The 19,211-nt window shown below is 41.9% G+C and overlaps 2 pseudogenes; one reads left to right on the plus strand and one right to left on the minus strand.

Annotated features, from left to right (window-relative positions):
- Window positions 1-70: 70 nt before the first annotated feature.
- Window positions 71-3,138, minus strand: LOC147907882 (uncharacterized; annotated as a pseudogene).
- Window positions 3,139-6,174: 3,036 nt separating this feature from the next.
- Window positions 6,175-11,843, plus strand: LOC147907883 (uncharacterized; annotated as a pseudogene).
- The last annotated feature ends 7,368 nt before the right edge of the window (window positions 11,844-19,211 follow it).

Genomic DNA, 19,211 nt, shown 5'->3' on the forward strand with positions numbered 1-19,211 from the left:
ATGGGACGGTACGGTGCGGAGGCAATGATCGCGAAACCGAATTTCCACAGCCGTAGCATCTTTGCGGAAAATTTGATCGCCGTTGAACTGCGCAAACTCGAGGTGAAGTTCAACAAGCCGATTTACGTGGGTATGTGTATACTCGACATATCGAAAGTCTGCTTGTACGAATTTCATCACGAGTATATGTTACCACTGTTTCGCGACATATGTAAATTTATGTACACCGACACGGACAGTCTTGCATACAGCGTCGAGTGCGAGAACGTTTACGAGTCTATGAAACGTGATATCGCTAGATTCGACATGAGCGATTATCCGATGGACAACGCGTACGGTATGCCTCTCGCAAATAAAAAAGTACCTGATCTGATGAAAGACGAAAATAACGGTGTGATAATGACCGAATTCATTGGTCTCAGAGCGAAGATGTACGCGGTGAGGGTAGACGGCATGAGAGAAACTAAAAAAAGCGAAAGGCGTAAAGGGTTATCGTAGCGCGAACGATAATGTTCGACACACGCTGTGTTTGAATGAAGAGATCGAAATGACTCGTCGTCAATCGTGTATACGATCTAAACTGCACGATGTCCGAATCGAAAATCGCTTTGAGTCCATACGATGACAAACGATACGTCGTACCAGACTCGACGGAGACGTTACCGTGGGGGCATTGGCGGATACCTGTGTGTGTGTGTGTGTGTGTGTGTATCAACATTTATATCACTATTATGTTTTTTCTACATTTTCATACAGTGTACATGTTACTATTATCATTATAATTTACACGTAATGCATTTTTTTTACATTTATATAAGTATTACTATTACGTTTTATGTAGTATCATTTATTATGGACTACTATTATTTTCATTTCACATATCGTACATTTATATATATATTTTATATCTGTATACTGCAAAACGAAGATGAATGGGAAGTAATAAAAAAATATACTTATATTGATATATTTTTTATATGTAGAAATAAAATATATGAATCAAAATTTTTATCAAAAAACATTGTTTTTGTGTATCCATGAAATGTAATCCATCGAATCCCAACCACTTGACGTACACCTTGTCTCCCTTCCTGCGCAGTACTTTCTCCACGAGATACACGTCTGGATGAGTTGCGCGATGCAACTCGTACTCGTAGAACGCTCCAGCGACGGATTTTCCGCAATAATCCTCGAGTAAATAGGTTACAGGATTGGTACGCTGCACCTTAACGATCGTAAACACTTCGGTGGTCCAATTTGACGTGTAACCCTTCTCAAAAATCGTTTTGTACTTGCTCACGCGTACCGAATCGCCATTTTGAATTTTGCAGGACCCGCGATCTTTATCGCGCTGTACACCGTGTCCAAGAGTCTTTCGGCGATCGCGGGAGTTACTTCGGCGGGTCGCATGCCGATGGTGAGATGCTTGCGCGCGTTGTAATCTGACAGGAGACGCGGCAGCTCGTCGACCCACTTGTAATTGCCGTTGAGCGTAAACATCTTCCACATGTCGTTCTTGAGCGTGCGATTGAACCGCTCGATCACTGACGCTTTCAACATCGAATACGTGGAATAGTGATTAACATTGTGCTTTTTCAAGATTTTCTGCACATCGGCGTTGTAAAACTCTTTCCCCATATCCATTTGTAAATTTTTCGGACATCTTCTACTCTCTCGAACGATCTCAGCGATAGCGTTAGCCGTCTCGCTTCCATCCTTGCTCTTGAGTGGTATGGCCCACACGTATTTGCTCAACACATCGATGATAGTGAGTATGTAATGGTGGCCTCTGTTGAAACCTGAGTACGGACGCATCTCAACGACATCAGCCTGCCACAGATCGTCGTATCCCCGAACTATGACGCGCCTTCGCGGAAAATTTCTTCTCGCAGGAGCATGCAATTCCTCAATGAGTCGACGTCTCTCGGAGCTAATTTTCTCTCTCTTTTTCTCAGATTTCTTTTTCATGATTCCACGCGTAATACACTGAGTACGAGAAAATAATGTATTTTTTTCTCGCTGATGTTACTCAACTGAATCGTTTCATGGCTACGCGATTTAATTTATAATAAGACCAGCTTCGCGAAATTCCTCGATGATCGACAGCATCTCGTTGTCGTGAGCGTTGTTGCCTGCTCGGTGCGAAGCGTCGAGCAATCGTAGACGATCCACCAGCTCGTTGTGATCATCCCAGTGCTTGTAATCGATTGCGTTGTCATTCAATGTCATCATTGCATGAGGTAATCCCTTTCCAGATTTCTTCTTCTGTTTCTTGGGTGTGATCGACATCAACGGCGCGATTATACTTGTATCCCCTGTTGCTCAATAATCGAACCTGCGAATGGTACTTGTGTTTGTGCACGTTCGTCACCAACAGCATGCTTTTGTACTTGTGCATATCGTCTTCCGTGTAGAGGGTATCGTCGGGAATTCTCTTGAAAATCAACTCGTAAAGACCAGGTGTACCGGCGTATCGTACGCCATCGATAATTATGTTGTCCGCGTCATCCACGTCGAAACGTTTATTGCCAAACATCAGTCCATCCTTGTGTAGGTAAATTCCGTACATGTGATCTATACCGCTCTCTTTATCTTGCACTCCCCTCAGGACAGCCTCGACGTACTTTTGCCCCAGTGGGCCCAAGCCAGCTCGTAACGCCTCTCGACTTTCCGACGTTTGCAGCTGATTTTGAATCTTCGTCGCTAGCGAATCTTCCGTCGTTTCGAAAACATTCTCCAACGACTCTATCGTCGGTACGATTTTGGCACATGGTGTGGAGGTTATCGGCTGTGCGCGATCGTACGATCGATCATTGTATTTATGCAGAGTCGTGGATCGCTCGAACGTCTCATTCGCTTCTTCTTCTTCCTCCTCCTTCTCTTGTTCTCCTCTTCCTCCTTCCTCTCACGTTTAGAGGCAGACGTTGCATTTTCGTCGCGCGACTCTCTTTTTGTAGCGCGCATGCTGGGGTTGTCGACGAAAAGTCGCAGCGGTTCGATAAGAGGTTTAAAATATCTGTCCAACGCGATGACCTCCTCGATTCTACCGGTCTTCAGAGCGCGATGTTTCTTGCGGATCGACTCGCTCGTCTTCTCGATCTCCCTCGCGATTTTTTCACGCTCGCACACATCCGCCATGTTCGTCTCTGGCTAAGTATCGGTAACGACTGGTCACGTTACGGTATCGCGAACTCGTTAAATCCTTTTCTATATCGTCCATTTGTGAGCCCACTGTCTTTGTCTATCACTAGAAATCCATATTTTTGCTGCCAACAGTCGCGGCACAACGTGCAAAATTCATCGTACGACATGTCGGTATTCACATGATCGTTGTAAACGTGTTTCAAGTTGGTACCGTCCTGTTTGAACAGGATCAGGTTCGCGTTGTCACGTATTAGATGTTTAGGTATCCTCGCGTACGTCTGACAGAGATAGAGGCAGTCGACGTTCGCGTGGCGACCCATTGAAAAATATTCTCTCATCGCATCCTGCTTGTCACATGCCACGTCATCAAAGATAAAAATAGAATTTGGACGCGCCTCGCTCGGTGGAACGATGTCGCTGTTGTTGGAGAACGTAAAGTAGCCGATTTCGTCAATAGATGTAAACAAATTTTCGAGATATCGATACTTTGGCTGTTGCAACGATTTCGAATAGACGTACACGTTTTCGAAACGCACGCCGTTCGGGCTCTCGAGTAAGCTTATGAGAACGTTGATTTAACCACAATTCGATGGGCCGCAAATGATCGCGCGTATAGTACTCGGCAACATTTCCCCATGCTTGCGCTTCTCCACGCTGCCTCCCATCATTTGCGATTTCGCGTTGCAGTTCGTGACGCGTATCGACAACGGTTGCGGCACGAATTTCGTGCTCACACTAAGGCTACGCGCTCTCGAACGACTTATAGGCGCGCGAATTTACGAGTCGCGCAGTAGCAAAATGTATCTCGCGCTGTGTCATCCTTTCGACATTCAGAACTTGAACGCTGAGCAGCTGCAGTATATACCGAAGGTTATACTCTTACGCGTGTACGGTGACTATATCGACTACGTGTTTCTACAAGCTTCCGGAATACGTGAAGGCGGATTCGGAGGTTCAAACGTATCATCGCTGTGACGAGCACTACAATCAGCCGTGGCAGAGGACGCACATCGACGGTCCTAAGATAAAGGACTGTAACGAATGTCAGCGTCGGGCGGCAGTCTGTTGAATTGAGCGATAAACGCGCTTCCTTTTGAGTTACATATTCCGGGCTATCAGTTTTGCGGCCCGGGCACTCAGCTTACGAAGCGATTAGCCAGAGGTGACGTGGGCGTAAATCCGCTGGACGCGGCGTGCCGAGAACACGACATCGCATATTCTCGGAGCAACGATCTCACCGATAGACACGCGGCAGACAAAGTACTCGCCAAGGAGGCGCGGAAACGTGTCACCGCAAGAGATTCGGCTCTGAGCGAGAGAGCAGCCGCTGCTGCCGTTTGGGCAGCGATGAAAGCCAAGACCAAGATCGGCATGGGCATGAAATCAAAAAAGAAAACGACAACGAGGAAAAAGACAACGAAAAAGCGGATACTTCCAACGACAAAACGAGGTGGTGCGTTACCTTTTCTACCAATGTTGGGCGCGCTCGGGTCCTTGATTGGTGGAGCGGCCAGCGTGGCGAAAGCGGTAAACGATAGCAAAGCCGCGGAGCGGCTCGAGGAGCTGCAACGTTATGACTGCGCGATGGAACAGGGCCGCGGTCTGTATCTCGCTCCGTACAAATATGGACACGGACTGTATCTCAGCCCCTATAAACGCGGACAGGGTGTAGCAGCGAAGAAAAAAAAACGCCAAAAAGACGATAAAAATGCCCTCGGGTGCAACTACCAACGTGCAATTGGACGTGCTCGCGAGACGTATGCGCGTACCGTACTTTAGAGGTGTCTTCATGCGTAACTCTTTACCGACGAGCGGAGTGCACCGAAACGAAAACGGTATCGTGAATCTGGACGATGCGACCGGGCCGGGTACTCACTGGGCAGCATACGCCAAGAGGAACAATCGCGTCGTATACTTTGACAGTTTCGGTAATCTTCGACCGCCCAAGGAACTAGTGCGATATTTCGAGAACGATGCTACGACGATAGAGTACAATCGTACGTCCTATCAGACGTACAATCAGAGCTTCTGCGGTCAAATGTGTCTGCGGTTTCTACAAACGGTAGACGCGTGTGAATTTAAAAAGCTCGATGAGGTGCTGTAAAATCTCAGTATTAGTCGAACACTTTTTCCGTCATGTCGCTGACACTTACGCTGAGCGGGAAGAACACCGTCCTCGCGGTGAACTACTTTCCCTCCATAGATTTGAGTGACGGCGATTACGAGCTCGGTCTGGCGATTTTTGAGACTTATCACACGATACCGAATGTAAACGAATCGAACAATAAATTTTATTTTGGCAAAGACGATGCAGAAATTACAATTCTCGAGAGTTCGTACAAAGTGCGAGACATAAATGAATTTTTGAAACGTATGATTTTACGGAAACGTTTGCACCGCAACGCACTTGAAACCGTTGACGTAGTGCGTGGTGACAACAACAACAACAACAACAACAGCAACAACAACAATAACAACAACAATGACACTGATGATGATAATTATTAGGGTGGAGAATACCCGATTACGCTCCACGCAAACTACAACACGATGAGATGCGAGATTAAATGTGCATACAGAATAAACTTTGGCAAGCCCAACAGCATTGGATCGCTGCTGGGATTCTCGTCGAAGCGTATGCTGCGACCGCGAAGATGGCACGAATCGAACATGTCGATTAACATAATGAACGTAAACGTTATCCGCGTAGAGTGTAACGTGACCGCGGGTGCGTACAGCAACGGCAAAAGCGTGCACACGATACACGAATTTTCGCCGAGCATGCCACCAGGATATAAGATATCGGAGAGGCTGACGCAGATCATTTACCTGCCGATCACGGTACGGAGCATTACGGATCTAACGATACGCGTCGTCGACCAGAACGGACGATTGCTCGATTTTCGCGGAGAGGAGATCACCGTCAGATTGCACGTGCGACAGCGACAGCGAGCGTGAAATGCTCGTATTGAACGGAGCGGAGCGCACGCAGAGAGATAACGCATTCTTTACAAAACTAACGCTCGCTTATCCAACTGCGTCAGCAAGAAGAAGCTCAGTGCGTCGGACGTTAAATTTTTACAATCTTTGGAATTCGTTGTGCGCAACTTTTAAGATGACTGATATCTTAAACATTAAAGATGAGCCAATCTTTGACACTCGCATCGTCAAGATTGAGACTCACACGTACAACCCGTTCGCTAATACAACATTTGGATACAGCGACGAAATAAGAATACCCATACAGCAACAGGATCTGTACACACTGCCGTACGAAAGCTTTCTATATGTCGAGGGAAAACTGACGAAGAACAAAGCAGTCCAGGATGCTCATGTGGCATTGGGAAATAATTGCGTTCATATTCGATGAGATTCGATATGAACTCAATGGTGTGGAGATTAATCGTAATAGAAATGTGGTATAACTAGCACGCTCAAAAACTGTGTAACAGTATCATTCGACAGAAGCATGATTCTACGGAATACCGGCTGAGATTCGCAGACTACTGCAGCCGGACATTTTAATTTCTGTACCGTTCTACGTACTGCTGGGATTTTGCGAAGATTACAAACGCGTAGTGATTAATGCTCGTCACGAGTTGATTTTAATACGAGCGCGCAACAACAACAATTGTCTGACGGGAGATCCGGCGGTAGAGCCAACGCTCGAATTATTCAAAGTACAGTGGTGAATGCCGCATGTGTTATTGAGCGAGATAAATAAGCTGTCGATGCTGCGCGCTTTGGAGAGCGGACGATATCTGAGCATGGCTTTTCGCTCGTGGGATTTGTACGAATTTCCACTCTTACAGAGCACAACCAAGCATTCGTGGGCCGCATTCAAGGCTACTCAGCTCGAGAAGCTGCGCTACGTTATTTTCGCTATGCAAACAGGTCGAAAAAACATCATGTCCGAGGATGTAAGTCGATTCGACGACTGCAAATTAACCAATGCGAAACTTTATCTGAATTCGGAATGTTATCCGATGTTACGATGACTTGAATCTGGATTTTGACAAAAACAGATGTGCGATTCTATACGAATTGTACGCGCGTTTCTGCAAGGGCTACTACGGATACGAGTATCTCGAGCCGAATCTCACCTTTACAACTTTTTTACATAATGGTCCATTCGTGATCATCGATTGCTCTCGACAGAACGAATCAATCAAGAGTGGCACCGTGGACGTGCGATTAGACTTTGAATGTAAAGAGGATGTACCTGCAAATACAACAGCCTATTGTCTCATCATACACGATCGCGTGATTCAGTATAATCCATTGACCAACGTTGTGCGCAAAATCACCTAAGTGTACCTCTAACACGATAAGATCTACGATACGTCGCAATCGACTGCAGTCTTCTCGACAACATGCTCGTGCCAACGTTCGTGGATCTGCAAGGATTCATCGTTAATAAGAAATTTATCGTGAAGGAAGTTGCGGTGCTGAAACAGGGGACCGTTCTCACGCATTACATTTTTTCGAGTCCCGTGCCATGGAAATTTTTGATAAGATCCGACAAGTTTTGCGCCTCCTGGTTGATTGCTTATCATCATGGATTGCAATAGGAGGATGGGACGATCCCGTACAACGAGGCAAAACGTTTAATTACGATGGCTGTATTTGAAGATGATGCTGTCGTGTATGTCAAGGGACGCGAAAAACGAACGTGGCTGCGGAACTTGCTTCTGGACGATGAGCGAGAACGCATTTACATTGAGACCCTGGATGCAGTTTACGAAGACATGGAATCTTTATCTAATCTAGATGTTACTAATATTATACGATGTGGACAACATGTTAAGAATTGCGCGTTACAAAATGTATTGAAAATATATAATTAGTGGTTGCAAAAAAATTTTTTAAATAAAAATACATTAACGTATTTATTATGTATTTCTTTTCCCTTCCTTTGTAATGTATAAACGTATGTATAAACGTATGTATAAACGTACGTATGTGCGTATAAACGTATGTATAAACGTATGTACGTATGTACATGTGTATAAACGTATGTAAAAACGTATGTATAAATTCGTGACAAAGAAAATACGTAGAAAGACTTGATAAGACGTGTCGCAACATATTCGAAATTCTTGGAAAGAGGGGGGAGGACCTGTCTTCTCTCATCGATTCCAGAAGTATTACCATTTACACGGATGCAATCAGTCTTACGATACCCGCTTGTACGAACGGTTGAAAAAATGTACGCTAAAGAGAACAGTGCATCATACGATGTGAAGAAGGAATATAACATGTAAGTTCCAACATTCTACACAAAAGAAACGTTTTTTAACATTATGTATGTACACAGTACGGAGCATCGTGCAGTGCGTTTACTGAGCAGACGAATACGGGCTACAAATTTTTGGAAATTGGAATCAACGTTGGCCCATCGAGTTACGTGGAGATCGTCCTTAGAGATCATCGCGGACACGAACTATCGCTGTCTCTCGAAACGTGGAAGAGCCTCTACGAGCAGCGAGGAAATATTTACAAGGTGTTTCGAAACGAATTCAAGGATAATTTTATAAGCGTTGGACCGCTAACCGTCAGTGTTTTTATGCTGAACTATGCTACGGTCGTACGTCTCGATTCTTCATCCGTACGCATTGATGACCGAAACGACGCTACGCCGTATGTTTGACTTTAACGGGTGTATCGATGTAATGTTCGAACGATTAGCTCGACTCGTCGACGGTAGATACCAAGTATACGCGATTCTCCAACATCGCATCTGAGAACATTATATGTGATAGCGACATCTTCAATGGACATCAGCTCATCGATTGCGAACTATTAGCTTTAGTTTTTAATAAGTACGAAAACCGGTGTAATAAGATGTAAATAAAACATTTTTGTTCGCCTTATTTCATGTGTATTGTCTTTTACTTCCCATCCTTTGCCTCGACCCGCCAGGAAAAGCTATAAAAATTAAAAAAACTGTATCATACAAAAGAAACTCGTACTCTATTAATTCTTCCATCCTTTCTTCACTCATAGTACGCGCGCTCTATCTTTCTCTAACATGCAAGCCTTTATTATAGATGCATTTTTAAAGAAAAATATGTCATGGTCAAATTCAAACCTTTATTATCAATGCATTTTTAAAGAAAAACATAGTCAAATTTTGATAACAAAAAAAAGGAGCCCTATTTTGTAGGAGCCCTATTGTATAGGAGCTCTATTGTGTAGGAGCCCAGACCTTTCCCCCTCTTTCCCCCGCGTTAGGTATCCCCCGCGCCTACAAGTACTTCCCCGCACCCCGCGTTCCCCTCCCCTGGGTTAGAACCCGCCTAGTATACCTACTCGTAGATATGAGGTCCACCCGCTTTGGACGTTCACACTGTAAAGTTTATTTTATTTTTTTTTTTTCGTTTATTACATAACGAAGAAAGAATGAAGCAACGCGTAAGCGATCAATTTTAGTTATATATAATAATAAACGAAAAAAAAAAGATAGAATGATGTTTATAGGATGAGCGCCCAAAGAGGATGAACCTCATGTCTACTAGTGATATACTCCTAAGCGTCGAGCGGCATTTGGACTGCGTGCGAGGCAATAAGGTGAGGGGAGTAACGAAAGGCGGAGCCGAATTGAAAATCGGTAGAAAAGTACAAATCATGCCAGGCCCTGCTTTAAATATTTAGGATGATCAGATCATCTGTCCATCTTTTTTATCTCCGCAAGATAAAATCCAATCAAAAATATGTTCAGACCAAAGTTGTGGAATTTAAAAAGATCTATTTATTGATCATATCAATTTGACCTCGGATGGCTTTGCCAAGATCAAATCAAGGTCACATCGATTTTTTTAAATGAAACATTCTACTTTTCTAGAATCTAATATCAATCCGATATCAAGAGCTTCCCAAAACCCTAATAAAGTATCTTTTGATTAAGTAAATTTCGAGTTAGATAGTAAAGATTAAAAGTTATAGTACTGTCGGAGTGCATTAGCATTATTCAAGGTGCACCGCGTGGAGGTTGCCCGATCAGATTTACACCTTTTACGCGCGCGCGTAGTGTGTGTGTGTGTGTGTGTGTGTGTGTGTGTGTGTGTACATGTACGTGTGTTTGCATATGTTGGTGTTTCTGAATAAGTAAATGTTTACTTGTTTATGAGAGATGTTCAAAATGATCACCGTTTTCTTACTAAAGCTGACTGCGCGACAGCTTTAGTAAGCTGTCGCTGACAGCTTTATTGCTGTTTCGTTTTAATAAGCACTCTGATTCATTCGCACGTAACGACTCTCCGCGCGCAGCTTGTTGGGACCGAACCCAAACGTCCGGGCCTTAGTAATAAATATTCAACCTTAGTAGAGACTTTCCTATATTTTCCTTGCTATAAAAATGAATCAGAGATAAATAAATATTCACTATTTCGTTTTATTTCTCAAAGTTTTCATAGATTTATTCAGTCATGTCTTATTCAAACGAAAAAGCATACGATATGTTGCTAATTTTGGGTGAGTGTCGAGGTTAATTTGCTATCGGTGAAAGATTATGGCGAAAACAGCATTTTCCTAATCGGACTTCTCACTCGCGGAAAGTCTTTTCACGATTGACTAATCGAATCAGAATTAATGGTGTCGTTCAGCCTCAACATAATAAAAGTAGACAGATCCGCTGTTCAATTAGGAATGAAAGAACAACGAAAATTCTTGCAGCGGCAGAATTGAATCCTCATGATTCTTTAAGATGTCGAGAAAGGGATTCTGATATTAGTCGTAACATTATCTGACTCATTTTAAAAGAAAACAAATTGAAACCTTACAGAATGTCTATTCATCAATCGTTGATTTATGATGATTTTGAACAGAAATTTGCATTTTGCAACTAGATAAGAAAGCAATCACCAAATTTTCACCTCAAATTTTATTTTCTGACGAATGTACATTGAAAAATGATGGATCTGTCAATACTTGAAACTATCGTTATTGGTCAGAAAATAATTCTCGCTGATTAAGACAAATAGATCATCAACATACTTGGAAAATTAATGTTTCGTGCGGCATTATTGGAAGTCAGATCATAAGTCCTATTTTCTTTGAAAACAATCTAGATAGTAATAGATATTCAGTTGTGTTAGAAAATTTTTCATTGAGATTACGCCTAGACATGTGGTTCCAACAAAATGGATGTCTGCCATATACATCAAGAGTTGCCCGTGCAGTACTAAATACTATGTTTCCGAATAAATGGCAAATACGGTCCGATCAATCATTCACCTCGATCACTGGACCTCACCGTTCTTGATTGTTATTTATGGGAAAGGATAGAAGACTTGGTATACCGTGAATGTCTAATTACTAGAGACAATATGATTTGTAGAATAACTGAAATAATTGGATCCTTGAATGCTAATGAAATTTTACATGCAATTAATTTCTTCCAAAGCAGAGTAGATGCTTACATTGTAGAAAACGATGGTCATTTTGAACATCTCTAAACAAATAAACATTTACTTATTCAGAAACACCAACTTATGCAAGTACACATATGCATATAGATGTGTGCGCGCGCGCGCACCACACACACACACACACACACACACACACACACACACAAAAGTGTAAATCCGACCGGGCAACATCCACGCGTACCTTGGGTAATGCTAATGCCGGCGGTACTGTAACTTTTAATCTTCATAATTCGGGAGTTATTTAATCAAAAGAAACTTTATTATAGGGTTTTGAAAAGCTCTTGACATCGACTATTAGATTCTAGAATAAAAAGTAGGATATTTCATTTTAAAAAATCGATGTGATCTTGATCTGACCTTGGCAAAGTCACCCAAGATCAAACTATGACATGATCAATAAATAGATCTTTTTAAACCTCACAATTTTGATCTGAACATATTTTTGATTGGACCTTATTCTGCGGAGATAAAAACAGTAGACGGGTAATCTGAGACACCCTATGTATACATGAAACTAATAAATTAATTTAATACTATTATCAGCTGCTTACTCTTTGTTTGAGTAGATATAATAAGCCGATTCTAACCCACTATGTGTTAGTGCGTATATGTATATGCGGTATTTATGTGTATATGTGAGGTGTCAGGGAGGGGAAAGTATACATAGACGTTTCGAAGAAGGGAAGCGCATCACAAGGGTCCGTGTTAGAGAGGAAGGAGGTTATTTTTCTTTTTCTCTCTCACTCGCGTTCTCTTTGTAATGGATTTTTTAATGATATAATCTAATAATATTATGATAATATTTTTTTTTATCAATGTAGTATAAATGATCAAGCGTGCTTTCTTATCGACAAATGTAATGCTGAATCGTATTACTATTATTACTGAACAGTTATTATATTATATTATAAATAATAACTAATTCTTGACTCCAGGGAAAGGGGAAAAGAAATTAAAATATATTTAAAAAGAAATCTTATACTTTATTTTTTAAACTCGATACATTTCTTTTTAGCATTGCGACTATCAATTGTATATTTTAAATACATTTTATAACGCACAATTCTTAACATTATTACGTCATGAACCGTAACAAATTTATTTTCGCGTTTATGAATTACTGTGTTAGGATGCAGATTCTTGTTACTATCCCACCGCTGTCACCAGAAATATTACGAATTCTTATGTTAAGAATAGCTAACAGTCACGGATTGAATATTTTTGCGTTGCATTGTGCGACGCGTCGTTACCGAACGCAGAGTGGGAAGAGAGAGAAAGAGAGACGGTCCAGCGCAGCGCGCGGGCAGCAGAGTCCCTCAACTCCATTCAGATAACGTATTGTGGAATTACGAGCGTTAGTTGCGGCGCTACAAGCATTAGTCGCGGCGCTCGAGTTGGTTCTTCTTTCCGGCTTCCTTTTCTCTCTCTCTCTCTCTCTCTCTCTCTCTCTCTCTCTCTCTCTCTCTCTCTCTCTCTCTCTCTCTCTCTGGTGTCATGACGTTCTGCGTACGGATCTCGCGTAAGTCTCTGCGATAATATAATAGGTTAAGACTCGATAAGATTAAGAATCGTCTTGTGTTCACTGTGAGATCGATATCGATTACTGTTCATGTCTTTCGATAATTGTTAGCGTCGTCAGACAAATATTCATACTGTATATTTTCTTAGTTTCTCGTATTCTAACCTAGCAACGCTATCCGAGCCGTCTTACGCACGCAATCACATCTCTATTTTGGTAATCTATATTTCCTAAATAATCATCAAGTTTGTATTAAACTGTCTTATGGCATATGAGTCAGAATCAATGAGTAACGTTCATTCGCAACCTAACGATTTCCCGCCAATTGTCCTTCGCCGTTAGTTGGTCGCTGGCGCCCAGACACGCTCGGCGCCACATTGGGCACAGCAGCCGCAACGTAGCCACAAACTGGTGACCCCGATGTGATTGCGTAGCGTTCTTTTTAACCTAACGCGCGCGTCTCAATAAGCCTCAGACATGGCTAGTGGCTCAGGCGATCATTGTTCGGGCAATCAGGACATCGTCGTGTATAATTGAGGTGCCTGCACTTACGCGAGTCGAAATCTATGCCGTTCTGGAAATCGAAGCCAGACCTATGATTCGTACAGATGGAAGCTCAATTCCTCACCGCGGATATAATTGTAGATGAGACGAAATACAATTATGTACAGTGTCTTGACGACGATTCTTTGAAATTAGCGATATTTAATCCGTCCGCGATGAATAGATACGCCGCGCTCAAAAATAGATTAGTCAAAAGCTTCGGGAATAGCGCTGAAAAGAAACTGCGTAGGTTATTAAACGAGATTGATCTAGGTGACCGCCGCCTGTCGCAATTGCTCCGTCGGATAAAAGATCTTGCGCAAAATGGCGTGTCAGAAGAAGTGCTTAAATCTTTATGGCTGCAGCTCTTACCACAAGAAGTGCAGGCTAACATATTAACAGTTAGCAAGCACGAACTCGAAGAGTTATCGCAACTAGCAGACCGAATAACAGACGTGCTATCCATTGGCGTTAACGCTGTCGCAGCGGTTACACCGAAAAAAGCCAATTCGATTCGCAAATATCCGCGCTTCTAGATCTAATGGAGAGATTGGAAACTCGTTTATCGCACAAGTCACGGGCTTCACGGAATTCTCGTCGTAGAAGCCGTTCAAGATCACAATCAGAGAGCAAGCTGTGCTGGTATCATTGACGTTTTGGCGGAAAAGCTATCAAGTGTACGCAGCTGGAAGCCAGCGAAACAAGAAAACTAGAAGATGAACTATCCCCGGCGGCAGATAATTTGGCCGTGGCAACTCGCCGTCTCATAATCAGAGACCGTATCAATGGCATCAAGTTTTTGGTAGACACTGGAGTGGATGTCTCGACTATTCCTGTCTCAAGACGCGATTGTACTCACATTAGCAAACAGGTACTCTACGCTGCAAATGAAACGATCATCCCTACGTATGAACAAAAATTACTCCAGCTCGATTTGGGATTCCGTCGTGTTTTTCAATGGCTTTTCATAATCGCCGAAGTGGACACCTTCATTATTGGCTCAGATTTTCTATCACGTTTCAACTTGCTGCCTGACATACGGCACAAGCGTTTAATCGACGATAACATGTTTCTTAAAGTCTCTCAGCTTGTCAGCAAAACTATTCCTCTGTTAACAGAGTTTGCCGACGATTGCCCATACAAAGATATTCTAAGCAAGTTTCCTGAAATAATTAGAACGATCACGGACAAACAAACCGCACACGAGATGGAACATGTAATCGAAACAATGGGTCCTCCTATGTCAAACAAAGCCAGATGACTCTGTCCAGAAAAACTCAAAGCAGCTAAACAAGAATTTGAGTATATGATACAGCAAGACTTATGATGAAGGCACCTTCCAAGAGCCCTTGGGCTAGTCCTCTACATCTTGTGCAGAAGAAGAATAACGATTAGCGTCCATGTGGAGATTACCGCAAATTCAATGAGGTAACGTGCCAGATCATTACTCAATTTCGTTCTTGCAAGACAACACACATTTCCTGCATGACAAAACCATGTTCTCTATGATAGATCTAGTGCATGCATACCAACAAATTTCCAGTCCGCGAATCAGATATTCCAAAAACCGCAATCATTACACCGTTCGGACTTTTCGAATTTCCTTACATGACATTCCGACTTCGTAATGCAGCATAAACTTTTCAAAGATTCATGGACCGGGTAACTGTAGGACTTGACTTCTGTTTCACTTATCGATGATATTTTAATCGCTTCGCAGCATCTAAAAATACTGTTCACTAAACTTCAACAGCATGACATAGCAATCAATCCGAATAAATGCGTGTTCGGATCAGCTTCCTGAGACATACAATCAGCGCTGAAGGCATCAAACTTTTATCCGAAAAAGTCCAAGCTATCGTTGAATTTCAGAAATCAGCTACAGTCAAAGGACTTCGACGTTTCTTAGGAATACTCAATTTCTATAACCGGTTTCTCAAAAATCTCGCAAGCATGCAAGCACCATTGCTAAATGCAATCTCGGGACGTAAACGCAACAATAATGCGAAAATAGAATGGACTCCTGAGCTCAAACAATTCTTTCAACGAGTTAAGGAACATCTCGCTCAAGCCACTTCGCTCGCATTTCCAGCAGGGCAACACTCTCGTTGCAAACAAATACCTCAGACAAAGCAATCGATGCGGTATTGCAACAGTATAGCAACGGATTTTTACAGCCACTCAATTTCTTTTCAAGGAAGCTTACGTCTACGCAAACAAAGTATAGCGCACATGATAGAGAATTATTAGCTATCAAATATTTTCGATATATGCTAGAGGGACGAAATTTTCACGTTATCACGGATCATAAACCCCTCGTGTATGCATTCAAGAGGAAATCAGATCAAATGTCGCCAAGACAAACCTGTCAACTCTTCATTTTGGAGTTCACAACTGATGTACGTCACGTTTCATTATAGCAGATGCATTATCTCGCGTCGACACTATCGTGATGCCAACTAGTCTTGATATGCAAGAGATTGCAGAAGCTCCAACCTCGGATGACGAATTACAACAACTGAAGCAATCTATCAATGTCTTTGAAGCTCAAAAAGTCTACCTTATCGGAAACAGCATCTAACATTTACTGTGACACTTCAGAAGAAGAGATCAGACCTTACATTCCTGGACCATTACGAAGACGAGTTTTTAACATGGTGCGTCAAATGTCTCATCCAAGCGGCAGAGCAACTCACCGGCAAATTGCGCAAAACTTCGTGTGGCCCTTCATGGCTACATTAAAGAGTAGGCCCGCACTTGTCTAGCATGCCAGCAACCTAAAATTCATCAGCATAATCATACCTCGCCTACCAAAATACCAGTACCAGATACTCGTTTCGAGCACGTACATATCGATATCGTCGGTCCTCTACTTACATCCAAAAGTTTCAGGTATTTATTAACAATGATTGACTGATTTACTCGTTGGCCGGAGGCTATTCCATTACAGAATTGTACAGCAAACACAGTGGCGAAGATGTTTTTCACTCACTGGATAGCCAGATTCGGAGCTCCACGCCTGATCACGACTGATCAAGGCTCACAATTCGAAGTGCAGCTGTTGAACACATGTTTGAACCAAACTCGTTGGTTCTAAATGTTGTCGGACAACTGCATTAATGTGCCACGGTGAAACTCAATGGACTGACACTGCCCGTAATATTACTCGGACTGAGAACTTGTCTCGAAGAAGATCTAGGCACTTCTGTAGCGGAATTAGTTTACGGCACTACGCTCAAAGTACCGGGTAAATTTTTCTGCTCTGAAGAAATGCCGAGCGATCCACGAATTTTCGTCGAGGATTTTCGCCTAATCATGCAAAAGTTGCGGCCTAGACCAACCTCTCATCACATTAAACTTAAGTTATTTTTCCATAAAGATTTGTATAACTGCTCTCATGTCTTCTTCAAAGTAGAAGGTAACAGAAGTCCTCTGGACCAATCATACATCGGACCGCATGAAGTTAGAGCGCATTTCGGACAAAGTCTTTGCTATAGAAGTCGACGGCAAATGTATCAACGCCACTGTAGATAGACATAAGCCTGCTTATTTAAGACTCAGAAATTACTCCGTCCTGTGTCTCCGTCTTCAACTAACATTCTAGTGTAAGGTGAACCAAAGACATCCTAGTCCAGCAACTAAGCGAAAGACTGTTAGATTTAAGAATTAATTCGCACAATGTTTCTGTTTGTTTCATTTAATTTTATTTTCTGTTATTTTCATTCTAGCGATAATGTAACCAGTATTTCTTTCTTTAACGTTTACATTGGGAGGGGAGTATTGTGGCGTTGCGAGCCTTAGTTGCGACCTGCGAGCGCTAGCTGCGGCGTTGCGAGCGTTTGTCGCGACGCTGGAGTTGGTTCTTGTTTCCGGCTCCTCCTTCTTTCTCTCTCTCTCTGGTGTCATGGCGTTCTGCGTGCGGACCTCGTGTAAGCCTTTGCGATAGTTAGTAAGTTAAGACTCGGTAAGGTTCGGAATCACGTTGTGTTCACTGCGAGATCGACATCGATCACTGCTCACTTTTTTCGGTAATTATTAGCGTCGTTGGATAAATACTCATAATGTATATTTTTTTAATTTCTCATTCTAACCTAGCAATGCGATACCGGTATTCGAACCGACTTACGCCCGCAATCACGTCTCTATTTTTGTAATCTGTATTTGCTAAATAATCATTCAAGTTTGTATTAAACCGCTTTCTGGCATATAAGTCAGAATCAACGGGTAACATTCATTCGGAAACCTGACGATTTCCCGCCAATTGTCCTTCGCCGTTAGTTGGCCATCGCCGGCGCCCAGACATGCTCGGTGCCACATTGGACACAGCAGCCGCAACGTAGCTCCAATCCTAGCGTTAGTACTGCCATCTATAAGAGTGCCGTGAACTTCTTGGCCAAAATTCAATATGGCGTCAAAATTTAACATGGCGACAAACGTGAATGTGCTATGTAATATTGTGTAACATTGTGTAATCGTAAATGATCGTAAACAAGAAAGATCTCTCTGGATGCTCTGGATCTCCTGATCTCTCCATTGAATGAGGATTTTGTACCTGATTCAATCCAGTTCAACTTGGTTTAATCATCATATACACTTTATTCATGACTGTTCAAGACACGTTATTACGTTTTATTCAAGACTGTTCAAGACACTGATCTTTGGCTGAGAGCTGGTAAGTGCTCTTAAAAAAAGCTGTACATTCCTGATGTAGATTTTATATATACATGAGTTACTATATATGTATTGTAATTGATTTCTATATCTGCTTCGTTTCATGCTTTATACTAAGTTTTTGCAATTGTATTTGTTTATTTTACTTATATGTACATGTATGATGACTCATGATGAGATCTACTCATTGTATACATAGTATGCTTTCCTTTTAGAGGACACACTCGACACAAACATCGTTCTATCTTTATCATTCGTTGAACTTTAAGAAAGATAGAACAACATTTGTGTCCTCTGAAAAGAAAGCAGCCAAAATTAATTATACATTGTTAAACTGTGTTAATTAAATACATTGTATACATAATTACCTAAAAAACGATAATTTTTAGGTAAAAAGATGGGACGAACTTGTTATGTCTCTGGTTGCACTTCTACCGCTAAAGAACCTTCACAAAAATCTATACAGGTGTGCTGAATGGACAAAAAGTTTGAATTTAAATCACTTAAGAAATTGTAATAGCAACGAATTGCAAAAGCCTAAAGTTTGTCATAAACATTTCCGCAAGACAGATTATTCCTGTTCTAAACTTCATCATGTTTTGAAAGATACAGCAATTCCATTTATAGAAGAATATGAAGAACATGCAAGTGGAAGAAATACAGAAACCAAATAAATTGCAACAAATTGAGCAAAATGTTGAACATATTAATCACAATCTATTGATTGAACAAACGTATAATGAAGAACAATGCTCATGATATACAAATCGAAGAAATACACGAACGAAACCAATTACAACAGATCATGCAAATTATTGATAAACATACAAATCAATTAGAAAATTACAAGCAGATCAACGAAAACTATTAAAAAATCACGCAGATCGACTACAACTGTTAGAAAA

Source organism: Acromyrmex echinatior, chromosome 12, assembly GCF_024713525.1.
Source record: "Acromyrmex echinatior isolate Ae372 chromosome 12, ASM2471352v2, whole genome shotgun sequence".
NCBI classification, from domain to species: Eukaryota; Metazoa; Arthropoda; class Insecta; order Hymenoptera; family Formicidae; genus Acromyrmex; species Acromyrmex echinatior.